Here is a 9036-nt window from a genome sequence, read left to right as displayed (position 1 = left end):
GAAAGAGAGAGAGTGGCCCCCAAGAAGGGTGACCACAAGTTTCTCAGAATAATCAGCCCAGTATATGCCCGAAGTGTATTTTGGGGTGGTGTGCCCTGAGCCCCAGACAGGCCGAGGGCTGAGTGAGTTAACACGTGGTCAGCTCCACCCCACCCCAGCTGAGAGGGGCGTGTTCTTATCTGCAGATGAGGAAAAAGGCCTCCAGGCGCCCAGCGGAGTCTCCTAAAGGGCGCTGATGAGTGTGGCCTCAGGGTGGCGACCTCACCCTCTGAGCCTCAGTTTCTTTTTTATTGGCGGGAGAGAGGTTTTTGCTATAGGGCACGTGTGCTCGCCAGACAGAGAGAGAGAGAGAGACAGAGAGATAGAAAGCGAGAAATCACCCCCCAGGGGGGATGGTCACGCCGCAATCCCTTCTCCATTCTCCTCTCTGGATCTTGGGCACGCACGCACACGCACCCGGCGTGAGTTTTAAGCCACCAGGTCCGAGACACGAACCGCAGTCAACTACATGGGAGTCCAGTGACATAGCTATTACGCCAACTGCTGGTCTCAAGCCTCAGTTTCTTGACCTGTGGAACAGCCATGTGTTAGGAGCAGTGCTCTGAGGAGCCCTTTAGACGGGCAGCCTGTAGTTCCAGCACAGGGACTGTGGGACCTTAGGAGGAAGTGACCGAGGGTGGGGAGTGACCTGTCAAGGTAAAACCCCTCTCTTGGAAACCTCTTGCTTCCTGGTGAAGCCTGAGCACATCTGAGCACATCCGAGCCAGCCTTGCCAAGGGGTACCTGCGTGGGCCCTTCCTGCCCCTGCCCACCCTTCCCTCCAACCCCCAGCTTGTTTTGTCTTGGCTCTTGCCTAGCTGAGCTGGGGTGTCAGGTGACAGCCACACAGGGAGGGCCAGGTTGCTGCCACTGCCAGGAATCTGAGCTGACCACACCCAGTATCGGCAGAGCCACCCAGCCAGCTAGCCAGGCGTTTCCCATGTGGCCCTGGGCAGCCTCCAGGGCTTTGTCCTGCCATCCCCTCCTTCCTGCCCCCACAGGTACCAGGGACTCCTGGGCTCCTTGTCCCAGGTGGCTCTTCCTGTGAGGGCAGGTTGAAACGAAGCCCCCATCTCTGCCTGCCTCTGCTCACTCCCTTACCTACCGGCCCCTGGCCTGGAGCCGTGGGGAGCCATGGGGAGCTATGGGGAGCTGTGGGCAGCTGCAGGGAGCCGCTGCTTTCTCTCCCACAAGCCAGGCTCCTGTTGCAGTCTGGCGGCTCCTACAGACGTCTGCTCGCCTTTCCCCATTCTCTGTCAAAGGGTTCATTGTTCTCCTCCCTTGGCCGAGGTTACCTGAGACAGGTAGCAGGGTGGGGCGGGGCCAGGGCCCAGTAGGCTGGATGCTGAACTCTGGAGGTTGGGGAGGCTTTGGTCAAACTCCCAAGCTGAAGATTGCTGGGGTCCCAGGCTGGGGTTGGGCCACGTGGCCTTGGGATTGCAGACCCACACCCGACGGGACACTGAACTAAGCGTGTACCCTCCTGTGCCAAGTGGTGCCTCCTCTGTGCTTGTCCTCTTCCAGGGATCTGATCCGAAACCCTAAATGGGAGGGGCACCACCTGGGTGGGCTCCAGTGGGGAGCTGAGTCTTAAAGCTATCAAGACTTGGGGGGGCATCCAGACCTAGTGCCTCCTCTGGTTTTTCTGGGCCCTGCATTTCTAGTTCCACATGTTCCCTGGATCACTGTGTGTGTGTGTGTGTGGGGGGGGTCTTATCCCAAGTCCAAACCCTTCCCTCTCCATTCCCTGCAAAAACCCTCTGCCTCTCATAACAGGCTGCCTGCCCCCCCATTTGCCTCCTGGTGCAGCTGCCTCCCTCAGGATTTGTGGGTCTATTTGCATGTCAAAGCAGTGCTTCTGCCCTCGCCCCACTTGGGGAAACCCCTGGGAGCCACAGAGCCCTGTCCTGATGTCACTGTGGCTTCAGTGCCCCTACTGTGGTCACCAGGGTGCCTGGGACCCACCAGAGGTTCAGCTTGAAAATGCCCAAAGGGTGCAAGGAAGGCAAGCGCAGAGGGAAGCTGGACCTCTCGAGGAGGCCCTCTCAGGACGTCCTGTCCACAGCGGTTGGTCATTCACATTGTCCATTTATCCGCAGTGAGAGGAGCCTGAGAGGCCAAGCGGCTGGTGGCTTTTTTAAATTTTAAGAATCATTGTATTTAACTTTATTTATTTTACTTTAATTCGATTAGAGAAGAATAGAGTAAGAATGTTAGAGAAAGAGAGAAAGAAAGCCGCCAGGTTCAGGACTCGAACTGCTGTCGGCCATTTGGGAGTCCAGTGCTCTTAACCACCACGCCACCTGCTGGCCCCCTGGCCAGGTGCCTCTTAAGTAGCAGGATGGTATTCACCGCTTACATTCTGTCGGGGTCCTTTTGAAACTAAGGTGTAGAGGTGGCCTGGTGTCCCCAAGACCCTGAGGAAGTGAGGACCTACGTGTTAATGGGAGGCCAGGCCAGGCCTCTTTGTCTTTCTCCGGGTTAGAGCAGAGACTGGCCAGGGCAGGAGAGGCTCCGGCGAGGCCTTGGAACTGCTGTGAGTCGGCAGTCGCTGTGGCCCGAGGGCCCAACAGAAGCTGCCAAGTGCTTCCTCTCCCACCATCCTGCTGGGCCCCACCAGAGCTGTCTAGGACAGCGCCTGGTTCCAATAGGAGTAAGTTTTCCAAAAGTTGGCTTCTAAAAAGTTTTAAACAAGGGCTGGCACCTTAGCCTAGTGGTTCAGGGAGCCAGATTTCACATGGCCGCCTGAGGTGCGAACCAGCCCCAGCAGCTTGAGCGGCGCACCAGGCACGTGTGCGTGGGTGTCCCAGCCCGGCTGGGTGGAGGCATAGAAGAGCAGGGGTTGCAGCGTGGCCTGGCCTCCTGGAAGGGCGCTTTCTCCCTCGCCTCCTCTCTGTCTCTCTGACATGCTCACCCTGCCTCTGGCAATTAAATGGCTTTAAACAAGTGAAATTCATTATAATAATATATTCCTTATACTATTTCAACACATAGCTAATATGAATTCGTAGTGAGGTTTTTTTTTTTCAAAGACTGAGTCTGGGGAACCATCAGTTGGCGTAATGGCTATGTCGCTGGATTCCCACATAGTTGACCACAGTTCGCGTCCTAGACCCGGTGGCTTAAAACTCACGCTGGCCACATGTGGGTGCGTGCCCAAAATCCCGAGAAGTAAATGGAGGAGAAGGGATTGCAGCGTGGCCATCCGCCCCGGGGGTTGATTTCTCACTTTCTGTCTCTCTGTCTCTGTCTTTCTGCCCTATAGCAAAAACCTCTCCAAAAAGAAAAAAAAAAAAAACAAAAAAACAAAAGCAAAAACCCCTTGATCTGCATTTAGTGTTTGAAAGATTTACAGCTCAAAGAGGAATCCTGGGGCTTGGTCTGCCTACTTTTGTTTCAAACATGTATGAAAGATTTTTGGTTGGTTGGTTGGTTGGTTTTTTTTTTTTTTTTTTGAAAGTTTTTTTGCTATAGGGCGTGTGCACTCACCAGAGAGACAGAAAGTGAGAAATCCCCCCCCCAGGGGGGATGGCCACGTTGCTTTCCCTTCTCCTCCATTCTCCTCTTGCGATCTGGGGCACGCATGCACACATGCCTGGCATGAGTTTAAGCCACCGGTCCAGGACTTGAACTGCGGTCAACTACGTGAGAGTCCAGTGACATAGCCATTACGCCAACTGCTGGTCCCTGAAAGTTTTTCAATTATTACATTAAACATCGAGTCTTTAATTGAAATTAAATAAAATGAATAATTAAGCTTTTTTTTTTTTTAATTTTTTTTTGGAGAGGTTTTTGCTATAGGGTATGTGCACTCGCCAGATAGACAGAGTGAGACAGATACAGAAAGCGAGAAATCACCCCCCGGGGGGGATGGCCACACTGCAATCCCTTCTCCTCCATTCTCCTCCTGGGATTTTGGGCACGCACGCACATGCGTTCAGCGTGCGCTTAAGCCACCGGATCCAGGACTCAAACCGCGGACGACTACATGGGAGTCCAGCGACATAGCCATTACGCCAACTGCTGGTCCCTGAAAGGTTTTCAGTTATTACATTAAACATCGAGTCTTTAATTGCTCCTCCATTCTCCTCCTGGGATTTTGGGCACGCACGCACATGCGTTCAGCGTGCGCTTAAGCCACCGGATCCAGGACTCAAACCGCGGACGACTACATGGGAGTCCAGCGACATAGCCATTACGCCAACTGCTGGTCCCTGAAAGGTTTTCAGTTATTACATTAAACATCGAGTCTTTAATTGCTCCTCCATTCTCCTCCTGGGATTTTGGGCACGCACGCACATGCGTTCAGCGTGCGCTTAAGCCACCGGATCCAGGACTCAAACCGCGGACGACTACATGGGAGTCCAGCGACATAGCCATTACGCCAACTGCTGGTCCCTGAAAGGTTTTCAGTTATTACATTAAACATCGAGTCTTTAATTGCTCCTCCATTCTCCTCCTGGGATTTTGGGCACGCACGCACATGCGTTCAGCGTGCGCTTAAGCCACCGGATCCAGGACTCAAACCGCGGACGACTACATGGGAGTCCAGCGACATAGCCATTACGCCAACTGCTGGTCCCTGAAAGGTTTTCAGTTATTACATTAAACATCGAGTCTTTAATTGCTCCTCCATTCTCCTCCTGGGATTTTGGGCACGCACGCACATGCGTTCAGCGTGCGCTTAAGCCACCGGATCCAGGACTCAAACCGCGGACGACTACATGGGAGTCCAGCGACATAGCCATTACGCTAACTGCTGGTCCCATAATTGAGCTTCTTGGTGGCACTAGCCACAGTGCAGGTGCTCAGTAGCCACCGAGGCCCGAGGCTGCTGTTCAGGCAGCTCAGGGTGTGGGGCCTGCTGCTGCTGGTGATGGGAAATGCTACTGTCCACCGACTTCCTGAGGCCACAGCAACCTGGGCCTGGCTGAGGCCTAGCAGGGCCCCCAAGGGAGCTGGTTCATTCCCTGTCCTCCTTTTCTTGGGAACTGTTTACATTCCAGACACTCAGCTATCTACCCTGGGCTTTTCCAGGCTCTGCATTTTTTACATAGCTGAGCAGGGGACCTGGGCTGGTCTGGGGCTCCTGCTAGGTCCCTGCTGCCTTCCAGCTGTCCCAACCAGGTATGGCCCTTCACAGGGCAAAGAGCCAGGCCGAGGGCCCCCCATACTTTGGGCTCTAGATGTTCCCAAAATAGGTACTCACTGGAACATTTCTTCCTGGCCTGACCCCAGAGTGAGCCACCATCCGTGAACCACTGGGTTAGACAGGCAGGGAGGAAGGCTGCAACAGAGTTTGCTGAGCTGTCGTGCCAGCTGTCTCCAAGCACTTGGCACTTTCTGGTGCTTTGAGGCCTGACAGGGCTGCAAAGAAAAGCCAGGAGGGGTGCCCTGGGCCTAAACGAGGCTGCCTTATTGGTGCAAGCTTTCTCTGTAGGGCAGACAACCCCAAAGTCTCTCCAGCCACTGCTGGGCATTGTACTCTGTTCTCATTGAGTTCTGCAAAGGCCGCTCCCCCGGGGTGGGAGGTGGGGTTGGACTGGGGTAGCCGGCTAAGAGACAGTAAAGAATCAAAGGGCTTGAAGATGGTTTGTCCATTTAAATCTATATTGTTTACACCATGCCTTTTAAACCTAGAACTCCTTTCCTGGGACACCTGCGTCAGGATAGGCAGAGTTTCAGGTAAAGACAGGAGTCTAAAAACGGTCGTCAGTACAGTCAGCAAGAGCGACAGCTCTGAAAACAAAGTAAGCATTCCGTAAGAGGTTCCGGGAGTTAGGGCCCCCATTAGGAAACGCTCTTCAGCCATTCCAGAGTTAGCAGGGGCCAGGTGGTGGCGGTGGTAAACCACAGTGCTTTACAAGGCAGCCCCACATGGGAAGGTCCCCTGTTCTAGTGCAGAGACCTCCCTGAGTGGGCCAGCACCCATCTGCATGGCTCAGAGCTGCTGAAGGCTGAGGTCAGGTCCTGGTATTGAGACCCGGCTGAGGATACTGCCTCCACCTTTCTCTTTCTTGCTTATGGAGAGAAATAAATAAACCTTAAAAAAATCATTTGAGAAGGCCATTAGGTGGTGGTTATGGTGCTGGATTCCCACATGACCTACCGCTCTTTTTTACCTGGTGGCTTGAAAATCTTGCCAGGCGCGTGTGCGTGCGTGCCCAAAATCCCAGGAGGAGAATGGAGGAGAAGGAACTGTGGACTGGCCATCCCCCAGGGGGTGATTTCTTACCTTCACTCTCACTGTCTCTGGCAAGCGCAAGCTCCCCATGGCAGAAATTCCACAAACACACCAAAAAATCATTTTAGAACTTTAACAACTAATTTTCTTTAATTTTAAAATTTAAGGCCTGACAGTGGCACGGTAGTTGGAGCAGCTAGATCGAACGTGGCTGGCCTTGTGGTTTCAGCTCTATAGGACTCAGCTGCCTTAACCACCAGGACACAGCTGGCCTAACAACTGAAGAGTTTTTGGTTTTTCTTCCAAAGAATGATTCATTTTATTTATCATTATTATAATTTTAAAATTTTGCTACAGGGCACATGTGCTCACCAGAGAGAGACACACACACAGAGAGAGAGCGAGAGAGAGAGAGAGAGAGAGCAAGAAAGTGAAAAAACAAGACACCAGGTACAGGATTCAAACCGTGGTTGGCCATGTGTAAGTCTAGTGCGTCAACCATCACGCTGCCTGCTGGCCTCACACCTGAACGGTCAGTGGAAAAAGAAGGTACAGAGCTATATACACACACAAACGTGCACACACGTCCCTGTGGTGTGAGCCTGGTTCCAGCTGTGTGTTCTAGCACAGACCCACACGCGTGCATCTGCAGAAAAGCCTCAAGGGCACACACTGAGCTGCTGATAAGGGCTGTGGGGGTATGGGTACCTCTTCTTTTCTTTTGTGATTTGCCATAGAGCATGCACGCTCTCTAGAAGAGGGGTGCCCCAATCCTCCATCTCTTCCCTCCTTTCAGGGTTCTGGGCACACATGCCTGGTGTATTTCTCAAGCAGCAGAGTCCAGAGCTCGAATGACACAGCTGACCATGTAGTGTCCAGCTGCCTTAACCACCATGCCCCCAGCTGGCCCTGTTGCTCTTTTCTTTTCTTTGTTTTTGTTTTTTTGTTTTGTTTTGTTTTTTGAGAGATTTTTGCCTTAGGACACATGTAAACTCCGGAGAGAGAGAGACAGAGACAGTGAGAGGGAAAGTGAGAAATCACTTCCCAGGGAGGATGACCATGCCACAATCCCTTCTCCGTTCTCCTCCCAGAATTTTGGGCATGCACACACACATCCCGCATGATTTTTAAACCACAAAGTCTAAGACTCGAACTGCGTTCAGCCATGTGAGAGTCCAGCAACATAACCACTATGCCATCTGCTGGTCCTCCCTTAAAAAAAAAAAAATAAAGGGGGCCGGCAGGTGGCGTGGTGGTTAAAGGTCCTGAATTCCCACATGGCCAACTATGGTTCGAGTCGCAGACCTGGCAGCTAGCTTTCTTGTTTTCCCTTTCTCTTTCTCTCTTTCTGTCTGTTCAAATAAAAAATAAATGAAAACCCCCAAACTCCCTTGTACTTTCAAAGTTTTCTCCGCATGTATGTATTACTGGTGTAGTAAGAAATGAACAAGACACACATGTCTGAAATACTCTGGGAAGGTGGTTGAGGAGCGCTCAGTGACAAGGCCTTGAGATCGAGCAGACACGGGGTTAGGGACGCCGTGGCCAGCCCCTGACGCGGGAGTGCTGGGTGATCAGACCCAACCCCCACGCTGGCACTTGGCCTGTGCTCATCAATCAGAGACGTAGGGGCCGCATGTGGCGTGGTGGTTAAGGGCCCTGGGCTCCTACATGGCCGACCACAGCTCGAATCCTGGGCCTGTCGGCTTGCTGTCTCACGTTCCTCGCTCGTTCTCTCGCTCTGTCCCTCTCGCTCTTGTTCTAGTCCTCTCTAGTCAAATTAAAATAAATAAATAAATTATTAAAAAAGAAAGAAAGAATTAGAGGCGTAGACATAGGAGAGTAAAGGGGAATTTATTGTGGAAGGGGCCTGAATGGGCTGGCGAAGAAGAGCTGGAGGCCGGGGGTTTTTATCTCCCAGTTGGAGCAAAGGACTGGCTCTCTGATAAGGAAGTGGGCTTTCGAAAATGGTTACATGGTAGTCTGAGTGATTCCTTACCCTGTTCTCTGTGTGGTTCTTGTTAGAACACAGTAACTGAGTAGATACTGTTGCCCTCAGCTACAGCTACTGTGAGTCTCAATGCAGCCTGCTTCCGGCTGTGACGACTTAGCCACTGAGACTCCATCTTGGGTATCTGCCCTGCCTATGTGCTCAGTATCCTATCTCCTGCATTATTAGTAAGGGGCCATACACTCTTTTCTTTTAAAAAGTAATTATTTTATTTAACCATATTTATTTACGTATTTTTAATTTGACCAAAGAGGGACAGAGCAAAAGAGAGAGAGAAGGAAAGTGAGAAAGCAAGCTGCCAGGTCTAGGACTTGAACCACAGTCAGCCATGTGAGAACCCAGTGCCCTTAACCACCACACCCCTACATTCTTTAGAGACATGTAAAAGGGGTGTATGTTGTACAAGAACCAGACCATAGAGAAAAAACAGTGACTTGCTTTTGAGCCCTTGCCCGATCTGCCCACCTGTAAGTGGGTCTAAGTCCTGTCTCAGTCAGTCAGGCAAGGTCTCTGTGGTGTCCTAAGGGACCAGCGTCTCCACTATACCAGCCCCCTCCCCTTTCACCTCCCATAAGTAACCGCAACCCCCACAGGAAGGCTGGGACGGTTGGGTTGCCTGGAATACTTGAACCAGAAGTGCCCAGGCAGAGTTCCTGGAGAGTGTCAAATGGCCGGCTTGATGTCTGGGACAGGGAACTACAGGGACAGCCTTGTGGCCCAGAACAGGCTCAGAAATGGGTGGAAGGTGGGGCCCAGGTGTCTGGCAGGATCCTGAAAGGGCCTGTACTCCTCTTTCCTGCTG

At 52.3% G+C, this 9036-nt stretch overlaps 1 protein-coding gene across 1 annotated transcript in view; it reads left to right on the top strand.

Moving 5' to 3' along the window:
• The window catches only part of LLGL2 (LLGL scribble cell polarity complex component 2), a gene marked incomplete in the record, with an annotated part of 32424 nt that overhangs the window by 4858 nt on the left and 18530 nt on the right, over positions 1–9036 (top strand).

The sequence above is a fragment of the Tupaia chinensis genome, unplaced genomic scaffold (assembly GCF_000334495.1).
Source record: "Tupaia chinensis unplaced genomic scaffold, TupChi_1.0 Scaffold000159_1, whole genome shotgun sequence".
Lineage (NCBI taxonomy): Eukaryota > Metazoa > Chordata > Mammalia > Scandentia > Tupaiidae > Tupaia > Tupaia belangeri.
Note: the sequence above shows the minus strand (reverse complement) of the source record. Positions and strands in the feature narration are given on the sequence as shown.